This window comes from Mustela lutreola, chromosome 5 (genome assembly GCF_030435805.1).
Source record: "Mustela lutreola isolate mMusLut2 chromosome 5, mMusLut2.pri, whole genome shotgun sequence".
NCBI classification, from domain to species: domain Eukaryota; kingdom Metazoa; phylum Chordata; class Mammalia; order Carnivora; family Mustelidae; genus Mustela; species Mustela lutreola.
The window spans coordinates 64,413,544-64,436,716 of record NC_081294.1 but is presented as its reverse complement, the minus strand read 5'-3'; the positions used below and the strand labels follow the sequence as shown (position 1 = coordinate 64,436,716).

The 23,173-nt window shown below is 51.3% G+C and overlaps 1 protein-coding gene across 2 annotated transcripts in view; it reads right to left on the bottom strand.

The window, feature by feature from the left end:
* Positions 1–23,173, bottom strand: part of CPLX2 (complexin 2) — an 81,809-nt gene that overhangs the window by 19,378 nt on the left and 39,258 nt on the right. The window lies entirely within an intron of this gene.

Below are 23,173 nucleotides of genomic sequence, written 5' to 3'. Positions count from 1 at the left end.
ACACGCTAAGTGCTGTCTTAGGGAACAGGCAGCTCTGGGGAGCAGAATGAAACACACAGCTTGCAAGGCAGATGGGATTGGAAGCCCAAAGCAAGGAAAGGACAAGGTGGCTGCCTCCTGGGCGGGGGTGGGGGGCAAGTCATTTCAGGCTCCAGCCACACAGAGACGGGGTTCAAGCTCAGCAGCCCTCTGCCCTGCCCCACCCCCTAAGCCAGATGGTGTGATTTTTCTTTGAGACTCAGTTTTCTCCTCTGTGAAAGTGGGAGGATGATCCCGCCCTCCCAGGGCGATCGCGAGGCTCACATAAAGACACGGATTATGAAACATCAGCTGAGCCTCAGCAAGCATTGATTCTCTTCCCCTCTGGCACCTTAGTAAGGTGGGGGTTTACCTCTGGCGTTTGGGGCAGTGGGACCATTAGACAAAACCTCCCTTTTCTGATCTTGGTCAGAGAACTCTGCCTCACGATTTCCTTGAGTTTAAGTTGCAATGAGAAAGAACAGAATTTGAAGCTTAGAGGAAAATCGGGGAGATGTTTCTTCTACCTCTTCACCCCTTCTCTGGGCTTCTTCCCCTCTTGTGTGGCACACCAGGGACTGGGATAAGGTGTTCCCAAATAGGAACCACCTGAAGGAAGTCCAGAGGGGGCTTTGACTTTAGGCCTAAGAACAGGAGGAATTTTCCACCCACAAATCTGAAAACGGCAGCTCTGTGCCACTCAACCTCCAGTTGTTTTTTTTTCTGGCAGGAAAACAAAATAAAACCAAACCACCTTTTATTTGGCAAACAAACAAAGAGTTAGAGAGGTCTTGGGCAGATGCAGCCGGGGAAAAGAGGAAAGGTATGAAAAGGAAGAAATTTTCATTCACCAAGCTTCTAACCGCTGTAGGTGATTCATAACATTTATCTAATTTAATCCCCACACCCGTGCCTCCATTACCTGAAATGTCATCACCTAGACTTCATATTCGTATAGGATTATTCAGACTCAGAGAGATTAGACACCTTGTTTGGGGTAACACAGCGGAGAAGTAGGGGCATCAGCGTTTGAACTTGGTGTGTCTCCACAGCTGGCTGAGTTTCTAGAGGGTGATTAAATGGGTTTCTGGAAGCTGAGTCTAGGTCTGCAGTTTCCAGGCTACTGATCCCAGAGTTTGGATGACCCTGCTAGGACACCTATATGGGGACCTTGCCACAGGCTGGTCCTTAATGGGACTGAGTGTTCCAGGTCTGAAGTTGATCAAAAGTGATGGGGATCTAGCTCAGGACCCCTAAATTACGCTGTGTGGATTTATATAAGAAATCTCCTTCTGTGGCAGCCCTTTGCTCACTTCTCAGTTCGGTGCCATGTAGCCAGTAACACGGGCCGTGTAACCACTGCTCCTGCCTCTGCTCCTGCCTTCTGATAGAATTTCTAGTTGGCTTGCAGATCTGGAGGAGAATCATAGCTGTCAAAACAGGGGTCTGACTGTATCATTCCCATGCTTCAAACACATGATGGTCACAGCTTATCTTGCTACCTAACACCCACTCCTCCCTCATGCGGCATCAGCTTTGGAAGAGCCAAGGTGTGTATTTCATTTGAACCCATGGGTGGATCACATGACCTGGACCAAGACAATCAGCACAGATGGTCCCCCAAGTCCCCCAGATCAGTTCAGCCATAGGTGCAGGACCAAAATCAGATCAGTCAGAGCCAGAGAGACTCAATTCTGGGACTTTGTTTGAGCTAAGGGAAATGGAATCTCCTTGAGAGACCTGAAGTTCTCAGGAGCCACCACGTGGAGCCTCAGGATGGGAACCAGCCTAGAGCCAGAAGAGTCCAGAAAAGGAGGGTGGAGAACCTTAGCCAGGTGGCATGGTTTACACCTTGGATCAAGCCGTCCCTGCCACTCTCCTAGGTCTAGTCATTTTTAGGAGCCGATAACTACCTTTTCCCCTTGGTTCTTTTTAAAGCTACCTTTCTTTTTTCTTTACATGCAACCAGAAGGATCTTAACTATTTTTGATGAAAAAATTCTTTGATGTCTTCCTGTTTCCTTCAGGAGAAAGTTCAGGTCCTTTAAATTGGCTTTTAAGGTCATCTATGATCTGACCCTGACCTATGTCTCTAGCCACTTGTGTTCCACATCGCTCCTGGACATGCTGCCACCTGGTGTTTCTGAGCTTTTACCCACGCTGTTTGCTCCTGGAGGAATGGCCTTGTCTGCTCTCCTTTTACCAAATGTAGTTAGCCTCTACTACATTTGGTAACCATGACCATCATGGTTCAGCAAAAGCATAAAGAAATCCCTCCTGGGACACAGGATTGGAACGTAAGTTTCCTGTGTGTTTGCACGTGGCCCTTTACCTCGTAGCACCAACAAAACTCAGCGTGACACTTAAGGTTGGTTTCCTTGTCTGCCTTCTTCCCTAGGTTATGGACTCTTTGAGGATGGAGACTCCTTGAGTATGAGGTGTACATTCATTCAGAAAATACGTAGTGAGCATCTACTACATGCCAGAGACCTCTCTATGTGCTGGGGATACAGCAGTGAAAAAAATACACAAATTTCCATCTCTTTTCTGGCAGGGGGAGCAGATGCTGAGTGAAGAAATCACATGGGATCTGGGTCATTTCAGAGGGTGGTAGGCCTGTGACATAATGCGACAAGGGGATGCGTGCTTCCTGTCTGTGGTCCTGGAGCCTCAAGGAGGGTCACACTCAAAAGAGGCCCTCAGGAACTTACCATTTAATGAATGAATAAGAAACATCCCCAGACACCGCTGGTGGCCCTCAGCTTTCCTTTATGACTCTACCAGTAACTCCACACTCTATCAGAACCTCTTTGATAGTCATTTATTCCCTGTTTGCTGCCTGCACCCCCTCTTGGGGTGTAGTTATATAAAAGACATTTTTTTAAATGTGTGCAACACTCACCTTTCCTGATGGGAGTTGAATAAGAGCCACATTCTCTTTGACTTCATGGTGCGGCTCCATCCTTGCCTTGGTCCAGCCTCGGGAAGCTCTATGCTCCTCTGCCTCACTTTGATCAAGGCTCCCACTGGCCTTCATCTTTCCAGTCCTCACTCGTCTGTCTCCTCCACAGGCCTGTTGCCAGCCCTTTGATCATCTCTGTGACTCTCTTCTGAGCTTTATCTGGCTCCATTAAGATGATGAAGCTTCCTCCTGCTTGTGTCACTCCCATGCTCAAAAGCTTTCGATGACTCACTATTGCCTACAGCATCAAGTCCAGACCTGCAAGGGCTTCCCTTGATCTGACTTCCGCCTCCCTGGCAGCCTGTTTACCACAACTGCTCTCCTACATGGTGCTCATTGCTACAGAGCACTCAGCACCTCTGATGTTCATTTTATTCCTCTATTAATTTACACATCCTTGTTTTTTTCCTCGCACTGGATCGTAAGCTGTTTGAGGGCAAAGATCATGTCCTGCTCATTCCCAAGTCTCCAACATTACACTCAAAGCCTTGCCCACTGTGAACGCTCCATGAACCTTGCAGGAGGTAAAATCTGTGTGTCTGGCATGGCTCCACCTCCTGGAGATTGAAATGGCTTGTCCTGCCCCATCAGTCTTGCGGTCCCCCTCTCCGGGGCAGACTTAGTCCCCTATTGGGCTATAGGCCACAGTAGTATTTCAGGCATCCTTGTTTAAATCTTGTGCTTGTCCCCCCCAACCCTTGCATTCTTAGTCCATACACATAGCCTCATGATTTCCTTCTGTGTTTTGGCCTCATCACTGTGGCATTTTGTCATTGGGATGTTTTTGGTGTCCTTTGCTATGTTGACATACATTTTTGGCCTGTTTGCTCTTTCTTTGGAGCCCCTTTCCTTCCCTACTCTTAAGGCTTTGTGGTCTGGGTGGACCTCACTTCACACCCCGCTTCCACAGGTGAGCATTAGATCTATGACAGCCAATTAGAACAGTATTAGCTGTGGCCACAGGGCTTGACTCAGGGATGGTAAGCAACACAGCCAAGCCAATGACAGCCAGCCCTGGGATTTTAGCTAGAAACCAGTGGGAAAGAGGCTTTCTATTTCTATAAGGATTTGCAGAGCTGGCAGAATGTGGGGCTGAGCAGCTGGGCTGTGTTGCCATCACCCAGGGACCGCCTGCCAGAGGGTGATGCCAACACAGAGAAGAACAGAGCCAAGGGGAGGAGAGGAGACAAATTTCTGATGACAGCGTGTGTGAGTGCCCAGTTTCTAATGTGCCTTTAAGCGTCATCTTCTCCTGTACTTTTCCGTTGTGTGATCAATAAAGGTTGCCTTTCTACTTAAGTTGTTTTGAATGAGGTTTCTGTCTCTGCCACCTCAGAGAAACCTGATGGAATCTCTGTGTCCCTTCCTGCAGAAAACTTCTCATCAAGCAGGACCTGACTCCAGAAGGATCCTTCATTGAACATTCTCACGTTCCAAGAAGGAGCCGATCCCCCTGTTCTCTGTCTCGAAGCTGCCTCCTCATTGCACAGCACAGTCCCACAGTGGTGCTGATTTAAGGGGGACAGAGGGCTCACACTGTGGGTCCCTACTCAAAGCTTTGCCCAAGTTCAAATTTCATATCCACAGATCCCAGTTCATGTATCCATAGCCCCATAAATATGCATTTTTTTTTTTTTTTTTTTTTTTGCCAGCAGCTCTGCAGTTTCACCCTTGAGTGGCATCAGCATTCTTGGGCGGGTGCCATCCATTCCTGGCAATTTGTCTGCATCTTGTTTGTCAATTGGAGTTGGAACATTTGCCCGCCAGAGCAGTGCCTTTGGCACCCCTACTTCCAAAAGTCAGTTTGGGAGCAGGAATTGCCCTGAGGTCCTCCTCAGTCACGGTGGAGGCTGAGGCCGAGGCTCTTAGATGTTCCGGATATCTTTTTTTTTTTTTTTCCCCATCTTGGAGCTCTCTCCCAGAGCTGTGATCATCAAGCATCTCGACGGTCCTTTATCTGACCGGCTTTCCATGTGATGGATTTGAAGGATCTCTAATCCTGGGCCCTAGAGTCCTCCTCAAGGTGACTTTTCAGGGTGTCCTAGGACTGCATCCTTTCAAGGCCTCACAGCTCCAGGTAGGCTTTCTGATTCTGTCGTCACTTTTTAAACATTTCCCAAAAGATTCCTCTCTTTGCAATGGCCTCTCCTTAGCTTGTTGTTTTGTTTTGTTTCTCACTCCTCTGGTTAGACTCTGTTGGGCTGAGGTTGGAGAGAGGATGTTCTGTGCTATTGTGGGATGCCACCATCTCAACATGGAGATTCCAGGGTCACTGTGGTAGGAAGGGATTGTTGGAGGTGTGGGAGGTGATCTTGCTGGCTTGCCTCTGTTTGCTCCTCCAGATCCATTCCCCCTACCATATCTGTGCCCAGGAGGCTGGCCTGTGTGGACCACTCAACAGGTTCCCTTTGTCCTCTGGTTGGCTTCTGGTTGGGTTCTATCAATGGGAGGTCCTGGCAGCGTTTGGAGGCAGGAGGACAACAGGATCAGAATGTCCCTCGGCTGACCACTGCTCTTGGCAGTGGTCCATCCTGCATAGGTCCCCTCTGCTGGCTGGCAACAACTCCCTCCTTGTCCTTCAGGCTTATAGGTAGTGATGGTTCCGCACTAAGGCTGGCCCTGGAGAACTGTACCATCGCTTGTGAAGTCTGCCTGTTCTGCCCACCCCTTCATGAAGTTCTGCCCAAATGGCCCACGTGGAATATTCCATGTTTCCTGCCAGGAGTCACACTGATCTTGACACTTCTGCTCACCATTCACTGGCCAGATCTAGTGCCTCGGGCCAGCTGATGACAAGGGGCTGGGGAGTGCGGAGCTGCTTGTGCTCAGGGAGAGAGTTAGGACAGGTGTGGGCGTGCCCTGGCCATCTCCACCACAGGCAGACAGCTCCCATTCATGGGCATGGAGCCCTCTGGGGACCCGCGAAGTTCTTCCCCATGGCATACTGCTCTTCAGAACTCTCCCGAGGCATGGCAGAAGGCAAGGAGCTCCTACACCGACTTGGCTGGGTTTTCACTGCGTGACTTTGGGCAAGCCAACCTCCCTCTCTGAGCCTATGTTTCCTCATTTGCAAAAGGATATTGCACTTCTGTGGCAGACACCCTGCAGGGCTTAGATGGTATGGACAGGCCCTGGAACACAGGAGGCTTACAGGAAATGGCAGCTAGAATGAACCATTATGCCATGCCTTGGACAGATCAGCATTCATACACTCATTTAACACGGTTCCCTGAGCACCAGCTCTGGGCCAGGCATGTCTCGGTGCTGGAAGACAGAGTGGACAAGACAGGAGGTCCCTGCCTTGTGCCGTGTTTCTGGTGGGAATGGACAGGCAACAAACAAATTGAGAGATCATTTAGTGGCGAGTGCTCTGAAGAAATAAAACTGGGGGATATGAGAAAGAAAAATGGGGCAGGGTATCTGGGAAAGCCTCATGGAGATGACATTTGAGCTTGACCTGAAAGAGTGGAAGAGGCCTGTGGGAAGAGCTGGAGCAGAAGGTTTGGCCTCAAGGACTCTCCCCAAAGCTTAATGAGAACTTGGCCCATTCCTGGGACAGAACGGAGCCCAGGATGGGGGAGTGTGGGAAGTGATGAGGGAGCGGTAATGGTAGTACCTGAGAACAGAGAGGTGGCTGTCTAGGTCCTGTCTGACAAGGGGAGGGGGCTGGATGTTATTGAACTGGAATGGGGGTTCAGGAGGTTTTAAGGAGCAGGTACACCCTGCCACAAGTGAGTCTCTGGTTGAATTCTCCTGTCTCCAGTCCCACGTCCTCTTCCTCTGACCTCATTTGCCTAAACAACTTCTTTTCTTTTTTCTTTTCTTTTCTTCTCCTGTCTTTTCTCTCTTTTTTCCCCCCTTGCTTTTCTTCCTTTTTTTGTTTGTTTGTTTGTTTTTGTTTTTTCCTTTTAAGTAGGCTCCACACTGGAGCCCAACATGGAGCCTGAACTCACCACCTTGAGATCATAACTTGAGCTGAGATCAAGAGTGGGACACTTAAATGAGCCATCTAGGCACCCCAACAATTTCTTTTAAAAATTACCGTTTTTGGAGAACTAAGGGCCTCTTTCAAAGATCCAGGCATGTTCTTCCATCATTTCTAGGGAAACCGGGGCCCACTGCCCCAGGGGTCCCACCCTAATCCACCCGAGGGAGACCACAGCCACCCCCTCCCACCCTACAACCTGTTGTGCTCCTGGCGCCTTGGGCTCTGCGCATGCGCTGTCTTCTTTCCCGGGCTCCATCTCCCCGAGGCTGCTGTTAGCATCTCGGTTCTGTAGATGAGGAAACTGAGGACCCAACATCTCCCACTCCCTGCTCACCTCAGGACGTGGCTCCCTCCTCCCGCAGCAGCCCACACGGCACCCTGTAAATAACTGCATGTTCCCAACACCTCTCCTCCTTCTCCTTGGAAACCTGCTTTCTCTTTGGACTCCGGCTGCAGGGCTGTGAGATTCCCCGCTTGGCTCAGTGAGGAGCCTGGCGGCAACGTTCCTCTGAAGGCCTGGGCGGGCAGGCGCCTTCGTTCACTAGCTGGGTGACCTTTGGTAGGTCACTTCACCAATCTGAGCCTCATTTTCCTCCCCGGAAGTGCAGGGGGATAGTAGCTCACTTCCGTGATGGAGATTCCATGAGGACTTGTACACAGGTGCCTGGCTGAGTGTGAAGCGTTCTCAGCGCCTAATGAAAATGATTCCTCTTTTCTTCCTTCTCTTGTTCTCCTTTCCCTCTTTTCCTTCCCTAATCTATTCTGCTTCCTAAATGTTTTGAGGGGAGGTTGGGGTCCACACACTGGGTTGTCTGCAGGGTCAGGCAGGTAACAGAGAGGTGTCGCTGCTGGATCTTTGGTAAGGGCATGGGGAAGAAGCCAGGTTTCAGAGAAGACCTTCACAGAGCCTGTAAACTGAGGGAGGTCGGTCCCAGGGAGGATGTGGCCTGGGTTGTCCAGGGGTCTCTGATGCCTCCTCCTAAGAGCTCCCCCAGATTGCAGGACCCACTTACTTAGATATCCTGTTGAACCTGACTTTCATATTTACATTTCATTTTACAAAAGGAAGGGAGAAGTCAAATGCCTTTCCCTGGCTTTTGGTAGATCTTCTGGAAGGAATGGGAAAGGGCTTTACCTGTGGGGAGAGGTGAATCAATGTGACCCCTGATGTCCAGAGCCTGTGGAATGATGATAGTAACAGGAGCTCATTTCACTGAGTTACTTTGTGCAATGTGCTTTCTATATATCAGCTTGTTTAAGCTGCCAACAACCTTATGAGGTGAGGAATTAGTATTATGCCCATTTCACAGATGAGGAAAGAGGTAGAGAGAGGACAAGGAATCTTGTCAAGGTCACTCAGCTAGAAGGTGCCATTGAGGATTTGTCTGGGCTGGGGTCTGCACTTGCCTCTCTGATCTTCTGGGACTAGGAGGTCAGAATGGGAATGGGGCTCACTCCTCGGCTGGTGTAGGCTAAGGAGACCCTAAGTGAACATTCAGCACTCTCAGTGTTTCACCAACTGATGTGGCATGGTCACCCTGGGTCCCTATGTACTTGCTATGGTGGACATGCATTATCTTAGCTTGCCCTATAGCCTCTCTTCTGTACAGCAGCTTCATATTCCTTTGACAATCTACCCTTCCCTTATTCTCTGGCCATGTGGTTTGGATGGAGTTTCCAATCCTCTTTTGTTCAGACTCTAGGAATTGGTGCATAACCCAGACCTAAGATGAAGGTATGGACATGTGACTTGAGATGGTCCAGTAAGACTCAGCCTGGAAATTGTTCTGGAAATTTTAGAAAAATTCTTCTTCTGTTGGAGTTATTGAGCTAAGAAAGTGTGAGCCTGAAGCTGCAAGGTCACAGTGTGAAAGGAATCTGTATAAGGGGGAAGCCAAGCCAGACAGAAACAGAACTGATAGACACTGATTCCTGAGGATATTGCATGATTCCTGGATCAAGCTCTTCCTGAAATCCACAATCTGCCCTTGAACTTTTTAGTTATGCTAATTAATACAACTCTCTTTTGCTCTTAAGGCATTTTGATTGCTTTTCCTATCATCTGCTTCTAAAATAGGGTTGGCTGGCATCGGGCTAACTACTCCATGTATGTTATTACATTTAATCCAACGAGTTAGCTGATATAGTGCCCATTAGGCAACGAGGGAACTGCGGTTCTGAAAGACTTCTCTTGGTTAAGGTGTGACATGACAGTACATGACAGAGCGAGGATTAGACCCCAGGCACTTTGACTTTAGACTACAGCTGGATCACTCTGCTGTACGGTAGGAGGGTGGTTTTATTCCTTTCCCCTTCCCCAGTACCTCTTGTGATATCTTTTCTCCAGGTCATATCCAACTCCACCCCCTGATTCTGCTCTCATCCCTTTTAATCCCCCTTCCTCAGAAACCTTCTCTGGCTATACCCTCAGGCTAAGCTCTGTTTCCTGGTAAACATTTTTATGGCACAAGGTACTTTTCTTCTTAGCTCGACTGAACTTCAATAATGATTTGTTCCAGGTTTATCCCTTCCGCCGGGTGGGAGTCCCACAGGGGCAAAGATGACGTCTGTTTGCCCATTGTTGCAGCATTGGAGCCTGGCACAGTGCCTGGACTATGGTGGGCACCTGGTAAATGTTTGCTGAATAAATGAAGTGTGCAGATTTTTCGCTCCCACCGTGGCCCTGCATCTTTGTACACCTGTGTGACTGCAGTGTTGTGTCATTCTGACACTGCAGAATTCACTTGTGTTCTGCTGTATTGTGATTTTGGATGCTTCTCATCTTTGTGGAAATATGGACAGATGGTCTTCCCAACTAGGCAGAGAGTTCTTTGAAGACTGGGCCAGGGTCTCTGACCATCATCCCTTGATAGTAGTAATAATACCAACAACAATGATACAACTACTACTAATAATACTAATTAGGAGCACTTACCATCTTCCAGGCACAGCCCTGAGGGCTTTACATGTATTACCTTAGTGAATCTTGATCTCAACTGTGTGGAAATGGACTCTTATGACCCCATTATACTTATAGGCAAACTAAGGCTCAGAGAGCTTCTGTGGTTTCTTTTGCTTCAAAGGGGGTCTGCCTTTATGCAATCAAAAGAGAACTTGTTTTTCCAGTGACTTTAATGGGGGGACTTCCAGGCCATGTTGGAATGCAGCAAGAATAGCATAAAGGCTGAAGGGGAGCTAAAAGGTTGACCCAACTGGTGGAGGCCTGGCTGTGCCCTGCTGAGAGGAAGAGTCTTTGTGGTGAGGGTCAAAGGAGGGACAAGTAGTTAGGACTGAGGGGAGCTTTCAGAATGAGAGAGCGAGGGGGGAGAGAGGAGAGTGCCCCGGGTGTTGGAGAAAGGGCCCCAGGCATGAAGCTGGAGAGTCTGAGCTCCTACCCTGGCTTTAGTACTTCCTTGCTGTGTGACCTGCTGCAAGGCACTGTGCCTCTCTGAGCCCACTGCAGCACTGAGGTGAGGCTTGACATAACACCTGGCAACTGTCTCACCAGTGCCTGACAGAGAGTAACAGGAACTGTGTTCGTGGTGGAGTCTACAGGCAAGGCTGCTGTCGTGCCTCAGCTGCATGATCTTGGCTCGTCCTCTCGGCTGCCTGAGGAAGAGGGCCCCGGGATGATTCCATTCTTCGAAGGAGGAGCCTGGGTAAGCCAGGCAGCCATTTGCTCAAGGTCACTCAGCACGTGCAAGGCAGCTGGGTCTGAGTTCTGGCCCTATGGTTCCAGAACTTCTGCTTTGTCATTCTGGTCTTCTCAAGGTTTGAACTTGAATCTCAGTGAGAAGGTGCTGGGAGAGGCAGATGCTCACTTTGTACTCCTGCCTCTTTGGGCAAGTCTCTGTACCCATGGTTTTACCTTCAAGGGACAATTCCCCTTTGCCCTAACCTATCTCAGGGGGCACCGGTCAGACCTGTGTCAGCAAGCCTGTGGTGGCCTGGGCGGGCTGGCTGTGGGGCGCAGCCTGGCCGGCAGGAGACCTCAGGTTTCACTGTGGTGGTGCAGTGCAGGAGGCTGGTGCCAGACCTGGCCTGGGGGAGAGGGAGGCCTGCAGGGGCTTGCCGCAGGGACTGAAGTTGCTCCTCCGCTGTTTTTGCCACATCTACATACCACCTCTGCTATTTACTTAACATTGCCCTCTAATTTCACTCACTTGCAAAGATAAAACCCTTCATTGCGTTTACTTAAAAAGGAAACCTCATCTTGCCACTTCACACCGGAAAACCAGTGTCATTTGCTAGAATGGAGGGTGACAATGCACAGAAACGTGGTGAAAAGGAGCTCAGCGCTCTGGGCCCTGGCTCCTGCACTGTGTCCAAGGCTAGCCCTCTGGTCATGGAAAGGGAGGGGGCTAATATTTAAGAGGGGGGAAGGGCCTCCTGGCAGCAGCCTGAGACTTTCTTACAGGTGCCCTGGGGCGCTGTAGAAGGACTGGGAAAGAGGGCTATCTGGGTCAGTGTTGAACTTGCCATTGAAAGCAGCACTTGCCAAACCACCTCCCATCGGTCGCTGAGGTACCGAGGCTTCCATGCTCTGGAAAATGCCGGTACACACCTGTCCTACCCACCCTGCTCTCTCTGGGGCCAGCCTCACTTACCCTCCTGCCTGAACTCTCCTGGGCCTCAGCTCCACCAGCACCAGGGAAGCAAAAAGCCTTCATCTCTCTGATCCTCAGTTTTCCCACCTAGAAAACAGGGATTATGAGTCCTCTTGCCAGGGCTGTTTGGAAGATTAGAATGAGACGCTATGTGTCAAAGGGACTTTGCATGGTGTCTGGCTCAGGGAGCGGCACTCGGCCGCAAGCCTTCCTGCCCTTTGATACTGATCGGCTCAAATTTAGAAATTCCTCTCATGGCCACATTCTTGCAGGCTCATTTTTTTCACCTAGAGAGTCTGACAGCCTTGGCCTCCAATCTTCTCTCCTCCATCCCCTCCAGGGTCAAATCACGTCTCTGAGCCTCAGTTTGCTCATCTTTAAAATGGAAACAATAGCAGCCACCTCCACAAGTTCCCGTCAGGACAAGGAGATACTTTGTCATTACTAAAGTTTTGTACACATGTATGGACTTATTTTCTTGATTTGTAATCCTCTGGGACGGGAGGGTGATGGGAGTGTTCCTTGGTTGGACCGCCTGTGCCCTCAGGGGAAATTATCTGAGTCTGAGTCCACAGAAAAGGCTTCCCGAGTTCACGACAGGCTGCATGCTGGTGTCTCTGTCGTTGAGGGGGATGTCGTGGGCTCCAGCTGAGGCAGCTTCTGTTTTTAGCTGGAATCATTGCAGCTCAGCCCCCCATGTGGAAAAAAGGAATGTGGTGCAGAAATAGCCCGTCCCAGGGGCTGCCCAAGAGAAGGGCTTATTTTGACTCAGGAAGCTGCAGAAGCCGTGGCAGCCTTGTCAAAATACATCTGCCTCTTCTTGAGCGGCCCACAGATCCTCCGACTCTTGCCAGGACCAGAGGCTGGCTGCCAGATGTGCACATCTGGAGCCTGGCCCCTGGGAGCTGAGGACCGCCCTGGCTTGTATTCTAACAATAACCACCTTCCAAGCACTAGAGGGTGAAAAATAGATGTCCTGTGTTGGTGGCACAAAGGAGCCACCTTCTCTGTGGTCCCCCAGGGCTGGCCCAGGGCCTGGCAGGGTCTAACAAGTGGAAGGGGGAGTGTCCACAGCCCTTCATCTGGGGAACTTGCAGAGGAGGCTCCAGTGGGGGTTGTGATACCCATTTCACAGGTGGAAAGCGGAGGCCCAGTCCATGAAGTGATCTCTGCTGATGAGATCTCATCCCAGCCACATGTTTCTCTTCCCCAAGCCCTCCTCCGCATCTTTGAGCTCCTGTGGCCTCTGCCTGGGATGTTCTTCGTTCCTTTTCTAATTATTCCCAACGCAGAACACATGTCTCTTCCTCTGGGCAGAGTCAGTCCTGGCCTCATTGGGACTTCGTGTGGACTTCATGATGGCCCTTATTTGCCTGCCCAGTAACCTGGCACAGCTGCTGGTCAGAGAGGGCAGAGTCATCTCTTAGTGCAAGGCCAAGTGTGGGCCCACCTGGTGAGGACCTGACAAATGTTTACTAAAGGGGTGAGTGGCACTGGAGTGTTTCATGGAGGGGCTCCCCAGCTCAAACCGCAGGGATTGTTTCAGCGCTCAGTCAGGGAAGAGAGGATGTAAGGCCTCTTTCAGGCTCCCTAACTGGAGGGCAGCCCCAGGGAGGCCAGAAAACAGGCTTGTGGCTCTCAAGTGGTACAACCATCTGCTCCCAGGCCTCTTTCATACAAGATGCCCTGAAGCCGACTCATTTTTCTCCCACCAGAGCTGTCACAGGTGGGCTCTGCTCTCTCCCTGGTTGCTCAAGTCCAAAGCCCAGGTCAGTGTGAATGTCCAGGTCCAAGTTCAGACTACTTGCCCCAACCATCTCCTGCCTCCCTCCCCACTGCCTGTGGGATCCTCAGGCCTTACCAGCTCATCCCTGTACCGAGGCCCGGCCTCCTCATTGTGTCTCCCCACCTCCACCTGCGCCCTAGGCCCCATCTCTATTCGCATGCTTCATATGGGGCTGACTCATAGATCCTTTGTGAGCTCAGCTCTGACCACCAGTTCTGACATGCTCAAAACAAGAAACAATCGGCAGCTCGCCCCTTTCTCTGCTGGCATTGTTCAAAGTGGATTGTGTAGCTATAACGGTGCGCTGTGTAAAGGGGGCCCCTTGGTCAGGTAGTGGGGATTGCTAGGCTAAATGAAGTCAAATGGATTTTTCTCTTCAGGAATTTTTGGGGCCTTAAATGTGCTATTGGATGATGATTCTCAGAGAGGTGACACAGCATGTGGCTTTTCTAGAACTTACCTGATCAGGGAACCTTTCAATGTAGAGCATCAAGGGAAGGGGTGTTCTGAAGAGTACAATTTGGGAAATGCTGGCATGTTGGCCAGAGCCTAAACTCCTTACCTTGGTTGGTGACAAGGTCCTTTACAGCATGGTCGAGCCTACCTTTCCAACGGCTGGTCTGGCCAGTCTGCTAACATTCAGAAAGGTCCGACAAAAGGAACCTCTGGTTGCTCCCTGTGCCTGCTGTGGCTTTCCTGCCTCTGTCTGCTGCCCACTCATCCTCCTGCCAGACCCACTCTTTCCCTCCATCCAAAGCCGCCTTTCCTTCCAGGACCCACCCCAGTATCACCCTTCCTCAAGCCTCCCCAAGTGATAGCATGGGAGACCTCTTGCCTTCTTTTGCCCCTTGGGTCCCAATCTGGCCAATGTTTAGGTCATTCTGAATGTGATACTAGGTGCAGGACACTATATTTGAGCCTTTTTGCACATTTCATGCCACCTGATGGCCCGAAAGATGGGAGCTTCAGGGAGTAGTTGGAGTCTTGGAGGGCTCAAGGCACCTGCTCAAACTCACACAGCTGGAAAGTGGTAACACCAAGACAGGAACTCAGCTGAGTTATGTGCTAAAGTCCACCTCTCCTACTGGACCCCAGTCAGGACCCAGGTCAGAGGACTTCTCCTCTGGGAGTCCTCTTCACCTCTGCATAGGCCTTGCTTGTGAAGCCTTGCCCCCATCCAGTGTGGCACTCCCAAGCAAATCACACTCTGCTTGTGAGTTATCGTCCCCATTAGGCCTCAAGATTTGACCTCAAGGTCAAATCTTATTTGTCTTTGCACCTAGAGTATCTAGCATGGAGTTTGTCTGCATGCCTCAGGCTGTGTGTATGAGGTGAGGCATAAATGTTTCTTAGCATGAGTGAGATTCTAGGTCCTTGTGGGAGCAGCCCTAGGAAGATATGGACTGTGATCCAGGGCTTTGAAACCCACTGTAATGCATTCCTATGGAATCAATAAATCCTCTCCTTCTCTTCTTGTTCAAGGGTGAATGGTCTGTTAGATGACTAAGCATTATTTTGAGCCACAAACACCCAACAGGAGATGGCTGGTGACAATGGACCGGTCAGCACTACCCAAACAAGCAAACTTACTAACTGTTGCAATGTGTACGTCATTATAGCTGCAGAGCAATACTAGTTGGCATTAAACACACACCAACACAGTTTCCCTGTGGTATGCAGAGGAATCCTGAAAAAATGCAAAGTAGATCATGTCACACCTCTGTTCAAACCCTCTATTAGTTTAGAATAAAACCACCACACTTAGAATGAAATCCAGTCATTTCCTCGGTCTCCAAGTCTCCACATGAGCTGAGCCCTCTTTTCCCTTGGCCCTCCTTCCTCCCCGTCCTTGCTCTCCTCCAGCCACAAGGACTCTTTGCCTTTCTCAAGCTGCCAACCTTCTTCCTGCCTCAGGACATTTGCACTGGCTATTGCCTCCATCTAGAACACTTTCCCCCCACATCCTTACTTGCCTGGTTCCTTCTTGGTGTTTATTTGTGGGCTTGAATGTCCCCTCCTCAAAGAGACTGTCCCTCTTTTATCTAAATTCTCTTTAAGTGAGGATGTCCCATCTTATGTCATTACTCTGTTTAATGGCCTTCATAACACTGGCAGTGTCTGAAATTATTTTATTTGTTTAAATATATTTGCTTATGTGTTTGCGGCTTATCTCTAGAGTAGAAGAAAATCTCCGTGAAGAGGAGAACCTCATCTTCCCTGTTTACTGGCTTGTCCTGCTGCCTCTGACACCCACTGTGACCCAAAGAGGACAATCAGGGAACTTGCTCTTGAGTAGAAAAACAAGGGGGCGCTTTAAAATGCACACTCAAGCTGATGGCCAGGGTTTAGATCCCAACCCTTCTGCTTATTGGTGAATGACATTCCACTTTACAGATGAAAGAACTAAGGCACCAGGAGGTGGAGTAAACCTGCCCAAGGTCACCCAATGGGACACAAAGTACTCACAAACCCTACCTCCTCAACACAATGGACAAGGATCTCTGTTACCACCTCTAAGCCACCTTCCAGCCCTCTCCTTTAGACATACTGAACTACCTGCAATTTCCTGGAGGTAGCCTATTATTTCTTGCCTCTGTGCCTGTGCACCTGCACCCTCCCACCCCCTTGGCCTAGAGCACCTTGACTTACTCTTGTCACCTGGTTAACTCCTACATCCCTGGCAAGACTCAGCTCAGCACCACTTGGTTCATGCATATCCTGACCCTAGCAGCTATGTTGGCCCAATTGATAGCAATCTGTCCATTTGTTATTGTCTCGTCCTTGCCTATCCCTATTATTGTCTTGTCCTTGCCTATCCCAACTGGGCCCTCCCGACCCCTCCATCTCCAGCATCTGGCTAGCTTTGCCTGCATGGCTTGCAGGATTTACTGCCCTACAAGGTCCTGGCCTCCACCACCAGGCTTTTGGGCTGTTTGAGGGCAGGGCCATGTCTGAAGGTCCAGGCCTGGCAAAAAGCAAGCATGGAAGAGAATTTGTGGAAGGAAGGGGAAGTGATAATCAACCCTGCAAGGCAGCTGTCAGATGGGGACTAGAGTGATGTTGCTAGTACCAGTGGCCAGAAAGCTCTCTGCCAGTGAGATGCCTTGAGCCTCACAGGCAGGGACCTGGTGGGGACCAGGGACTACATGGGGCTAGTGGAATCCTCTGCCCAAGAGGTGGTTGCCTATGGCCTTCTCTTCCCTCTGCTGTTTCATGAGGCCTGGTGAAGCCAGGGGTTGACTCCTTTGTGACTGGTTCCAAGTACTGGGCCCTATCTGTGTATGGAAAGTTCTGTAGCTCCTTCTCAGGCCCCTCCTGGGTAGAGGGCTCAGGCTGAGCAAGGCTGAGCCTCTCTCTGATCCTGCCGTCGACCGAGGTGGGGCAGAAGGTGCCCCCTGAGGCTCAAACAGGGTTCCTGGTGACAGCCTGTTACCTCCCAGTATATCTGTGCCTCCAAGTGGAGGGGCACTGGACTTGGTGTCCCTGCAGACCTTGTTGAAGTCCCAGCTTCCTGTTCTCACTGCCGCTCTGAGCTGGATGGGTGTAGCAAAATGGGACATGCAAGAAGACACTTTCTGACGGCAAAGGGGCTGTGCAGCTCGGGGGAGGAAGTAAGCTTTCGTGGCCCTGGAGCCTGCTGATGGGCCTGGGGTGGTGGATGCAATGTGAGTAGGGTGAGACGGACCTCCAGACGCAGCTCCAGCTTCTCAGATTGTCTCAGATGCTGGAGGGCTGGGAGAGGGGGCCTCATTTGCAAGTGTTTTCCAGGCATAAATGCTGCCCACACTCCTCCACACAGCTCCTCCCAGCCAACCTGTACTGCACTGCCAGAAGAATCTTCCTAAAATACTCCTCACATCATACCACTCCCCTGCTCAGAAACTTCCTGCAGTGACCTCACATTGCCTGGGATGAGCCCGGTTCCTTTGCTGGCCCCCAAGCCCTCCCACGCCCCACATCTGTCTGTTTACGTGCTCAGGGTCCAGTCCAGAGTGTCCCTTTTGTCTTGTTGGCTCTGGCACCTCACTGAGTCATCTCAATGTCACCCATAGATAAGAAGTAGGCTTTGTGTGTTATGTGTGATGAAGATGGGTTCAGAGAGCTTGATCGACTTGCCCAAGGTCACCCAGGTGGAGTCTAACTGCACCCAGAGACCCCTGAACTTTGGGGGCCCCTGAGCTCAGCTAGGCCTGCAGGATGGAATTGGCTTGCTGCTTGGAGGACCCCCAGCAGCCCTGGAGGGATTCAGCATAGAAGTGAACCTTTCAGAGGGAGAAGGCAGAAGACCCAGTTTACAGGCATCCAGGGGGGCCTGAGGCTGAGGAGGCTCTTAGAGTGGCTGGTGAGGGGGATTGTGGGGCCCTGGCCCCAGCTGTGCTAGCCATGGGCTGTGAGGGCAGGCCTCTGGCTCCCCTACACGCCTGAGTGTGGCCATCAGTTTGTGTGAGAATAAAACATGATGGTGGTATACAGCAGGTGTTTAATAAATGTCTAGCATCTACAAAGTCTTCTTCTTTCTCTTCAGAGCTGGAAGAGTCCTCAGAGATCATTAAATCCACCCTGCTTTCTGTTTGCAGATGAGGAACTGAGCCTTAGAGGGGGACGCTGGGCGCAAGGTCATACCGCTTGAGGCAGGTGGAGAGGCCTGGGGCCTGTGTCTCGGGCTTCCTCATCCTGCTCTCAGGGTCTTCACTCCGCTACAGGCCCGCTGACCACATGTGCCCTTTAGCTCCTAGACACCAATGGACATGGCCAGCTGGTGTGTTGTACTTGTCCCAAGGAGTCATAGGCTGGGATTCCAGTGGCCCTGTGCTTACCCCCAAGGAGGATAGGCCAGGCACCCATCCGGATGTTGGTGTGTGTGTGTGCATGGTCAGTGGTGAATGGCTGCAAGCTGGACATCAGAATATGGGAAGAAAGAGCCATGAGGGCCATGTGGCAGGAGTGATTGTCTCAGTCTGGCCCCCTGATTTCAAGAGGGAGACGGGTGGGTGAGGAGACAGGCCATCCTACTAGTCAGGCTGCTGAGGATGAACTCACAAGTGACTCCCTTCTCTTGGTACCAAGACCACCATCCTGGGTTCTCTTGCATGACAGGAGTCCCACGGTATCCAGCTCTAGAAGGCTTAAGGCCTTGGTGGAAATCAGGCCTCTGTTATCTAACAGTCACATGACCTTGGGCACATCACCTGTCCATTCATTCCACAAATATCCTCTGGGCTCTCACTCTGTGCCAGGCAGTGTGCTGGGCCCTAAGGACCCTGCCCTTAGGAAGCTTTCAGTCTAGAATGGGCTATAGACAATACTTAAGCAAGCAAAAGACAAAATAGTTTCAGATGTCAGTAAATATGCCGAAGAAAATAACACAGGGGGAGGTGTTTGGAGGAGGAGACATGGGGAGGGGTTACTCTAGAGGGAGCAGCCCCACAGGTAGGTGGAGTTGGCATGATGGTACAATCTGCCAAGGAGAGGGAGAGGCAGGTGCAAAGGCCCTGGGGCAGGAATGAGCTTGGTGGTTTGGAGCAGTAGTGAGAAGGCCTTTGTGGTTGGAGCTGGGAGAGCTTGGGGAGAGTTGGGGAAATGAGCTGGGAGAGGCTAGTGGGGGCCAAGTTACCCAGGGCCTTGAGGTTCCCAGAGTAGACTCTGGATCTCAGTGTGAGAACAGTAGATCTCTATAAGCAGCCAAAGAGCAAGTTCAGTTGTCTTTTAAGGAGATTTCTCCAGCTGCTGTATGGAGGACCGATTAGGGGAGAGGGCTGAAAGCAGGGCATGGGCTAGAAGGCTGTAGCATCTCCCCAGTGAGAGGTGCTGGTGTGGATCAGACAATAGAGACATCAAGAAGTGTTCAGTCTCGGGACGCCTGGGTGGCTCAGTTGGTTAAGCAGCTGCCTTCAGCTCAGGTCATCATCCCAGCGTCATGGGATCGAGTCCCACATTGGGCTCCTTGCTCTGCAGGGAGCCTGCTTCTCCCTCTGACTCTGCCTGCCACTCTGTCTGCCTGTGCTCGCTCTCGCTTGCTGTCTCTCTGACAAATAAATAAATAAAATCTTTAAAAAAAAAAAAAAAGAAGTGTTCAGTCTCTTAACATCTTGGAGCTTAAACTCTGTGTTCTGGAAAAGGGGTCCTCTGTGGGCTCTCACACTGGATGGTTGTGAGGATCAAGTGGGAAAACCTACAGGAGAGCGGGCTGTTGGCTGTGGAACTGCAGATGTACCCTGCCAGGGGCATTGGGTATGCAGACATACCCTAGAGTTGCCATTTGGCTCTGCCTGGGGCATCCCTAAGAGCTGATCCTCGTCAGGGGATGCTCTCGGCAGAGTAGGGGCTGGAAGCCCACCGACACAAGTCTCCAGGGTTCTGTTTCTTCCCTCCCTCCTAGGGGCTTCTGATTGAAACATGCTTTCCTAAAGTACAGTCCAGCCCCCCAAAAGAGGCTCATCTTCCCAGCCCCTGCAGGGGCAAACAACCATTCAGTCCTCTTTAAATGTCCTACCTAATCTGCTCACTTCTTCCCTCTGCAAAGGCACTTTTCTACTCTCTCCCTCCTTTTTCATTCTTTCCTGTTCTTTCAGCTCTGCAGGGGTGGGGGTGGGGGGTTGTTCTCTTGCTCTGGGGATGACAAGTTCATTCCGCCTCAGGGCCTTTGCATTTGCTATGCCTGGGCTGTTCTTTTTCTTTCCCTGGCTGGTGGCTTCGTGAGAAACCTGCAAACTGCTCCCTAGACAGCTTTATAACCCCACACCTCCTTTTAAGAAGACTCCTTAACCTTGTCCTGTAGACGTGGAAACCAAGGTCAAGAGACATGCTGAGTGCACCTGAGGTCAGGAGGCTGGTGAGAGTCGTTTCAAGGCGGAGGGCACACAGGTCCACCGCCCTCAAATCTGTGCCACACAGGGACAGCCTCAGAGTAAAACCAACACAGTAGAACAGGGACTCCTGTGCAGGAAATGGTGAGTCTGAGTATGTGCATGTGTTCGACATTAGGTAATAAGCACGTGTGTGTGTGTGTGTGTGTGTGTGTGTGTGTGTGTGTGTGTGAGAGAGAGAGAGAGAGAGAGAGAGACAAAGTGAGAGAGAGGGAGAACAAGGTGTGTGCTCTGAGGGGCTTCTGTTTCACTGTTTCACTGTTTCCATCTCAGGGCTTTCTGGCCACTTCTTTGAGCGCCCATGTGTGTTGCAGAAGGGCAGGCCCTCACAGTGATGCCTCTGAGCTGGGTGTGTTCCCCCGAGGCTCCCAGGGAGGCAGAGGTGGGCAGCGGTGGTGTTGGGGTGAGCCCTGGAGAAGGGTGTGAGCCAGGGCCAGCTCATAGCCTGACCAACTGACCCTGCCTTGCTGACTCAGGCTGCCCGCTGGACACTGGGTAGCTAATGATGTCTTCCCGGCTGGCTGACCCTCCCCATCCTTGGCCGGCTGACCCCTTGAGGCTGGGTGACTCATCTCTCTCCCTGTTCTCTGGAGAGCCTGCCTAAATGCTCTCTCAGCCTAGGGGCTATTAGCTGGAGAGAACCAAGACTCCTGATTTCCTATATGCAGTGGGAAGGATCTCCCGGCTTCAGACTCCCTGTCCCGGCTTCAGACTCCCTGCTTCCTCGGAGCCTCTGACCTTCCTCTTGGGGGGCCTCTGGTCTTACTTTCTCTGTGCTTCCATGAAATGGTTGTCCTAGGGCCAATGAGCAGTGTGATTTTAAGGAGGACAGGGCTTATTAAGGAGGGCACTGCATGGAGTACTGGGTGTGGCACATAAACAATGAATCTTGGAACACTGAAGATGAGATGAGATGAGATAGAAGGATGGGGCTAGCAGGTGCTTAGACTCTGGAAAGGCAACTTCAGCACCCGGAGATGCAAGCCTGGGGCCGGCACAGAGCCATCTTGAAGTTGCAGGAGAGAAGCAGGGCCCCTGAGGCCAGGCAGGGCCAGAGGGTGAGGGCTTGGGAGGGAGGGGAACACTGACTACAGTGCCTACAATGCCATCCTTCTCCAGGCATTGAGAATCTGAAGAGATGTCTGTTGGGGGGGATACAGGGTGGCTCTCAGTGAACTGGGGGAGGAAGCACAGTCAGGTCCTGGGGGCTGTTTGTTGCCGTGGCCTAGAGCGGGGAACATGGGGGACGAATATGGAGTTTGGAGTCGGACTCGACTCTGATCTCTGTGACCTTGAGCAGGTCGTGCCCCTTCTCTGAGCTTCCTTTCCTGTAGGTGAGATAGTACGCACTTCTGGGCTGTGTTGTTGGGAGCAGTGATTCATCCCACAGCAACGGCTACATGGAGTGTCTGGCACATAGTGGGTGTTCAGAAAGCGTCAACATTGGGCGTGGTTCAGGACGTGATGACGAAGGGCGCTAAGAGACTGCACTTCTGCAAGGAAATGTGGCCTCATGGCCCCATCCAGCAAGGCCAGCTCCAGCCCAACCCCCCACTTGGGCAGCCTGCTCTGCCACTTTTGCTCCGGGCTCTCAAAGTGCCCCTGTGCCCTCTTTCACAGAGCTGTCTCCTAGACAGTCATGTATCCCTACCTCTGTCTGCTCCATAATTCTCAAGAGTTCCTGGAGGGGAGGGACCCAGGAAGGAATGATCGGGGCTGATTGAATGCTATCAGTCAGTCTGTCTGCTGCACGGAGCAGTGAGCAGTGGAAGGTCAAGGTCAAGGGGAACTAATACTTAACTCTTACTAGATGTTCTACATACTCTATCCCAGGTCTCACTAAATAAAATCTGGCAAGGTAGGCATCATAGCCCCATTTTGCTGATGAGAAAACTGAGGCTCAGAGAGAAGAGGGACTGGTTCGCGCTCACTCACAGCTGGGCAGAAGTGCCACCTACTCTGTATTTCTAGTCACTGTCCCATTCTGGTCTGAGGCAAAGAAGGGAGACCACCGCCCTGGCCCCCAGGCCTGAACCCCAAGGAGCTCCCACATGTCTGAGAGATACTTCAGAGGACATCTTTGCATAGAAGTACTCTTGAGTCCCTATGGGGCAGGACCTTGATTCTCTGGAGCCTGCAGTGTGGAGGTGGCTTGGGGAGCCCTAGAATCTAAGGATCAGAAATGGGATTTCGGTCAGCAGCAGGAGCCTGGGCCTGCAGAGCCCGGAGCACGGAGCAGGACCACCGCAGCTCTCTGTTGAGATCCTCCCCTCCAACAGGTTAGCTTGTGTTTTCCCACTGCATCAGGAGTGTGCAGATGCCACGTGTGTAACTGCTCCCAGGGTGGGGGGTTCTGTGCGTCACCATGTGTGTACCCACTGAGGCACGTGTATAAGCCTACGTGTGCACCTGCTGGGGCTTTCACATAGTGTGCACCTGTGCCACCGTGAGTCCTGGCTACACATCTCAATGTTTGTATCCGTGCACAAGTTTGCAGCTTGGGGGGTGGTGGTGTGCGGCTGTGTGGGGGTGGGGGGTTGGGGTGTAAGGTGAGAAGCTGCCAGAGGGGACATATGGGGACAGGGGGCTCCAGCAGCCACTGAGCCTCACCGTCCCCCTCGAGATCTCTGCTTCCAGAATCATTCATGTAAGGAAATTCAATGCTTTCCTCGTCTCTACCTTAAAAACATTTCTGGCACAGACTTCGTCGTTAGAGAGTTCTCAACTCGGATCCTAGCTTTGCCATCTGCTGTGCGGGAGGCTGGTGAGTTACCCACTTTCCCAGGGTTCCTCTGTCAGACTATTGTAATGACCGGAGATGACACCTGTGCCCCCTGCGCACGGGAGGTCCTCTGAGCTGAACGTGCTACAGACTTGTCAAGCCATGGCTGCAGGCAGGGAATAGCTCCTTGCTCCTTGCAAGACTGTCTCGTTCCTTCCTGGCCAT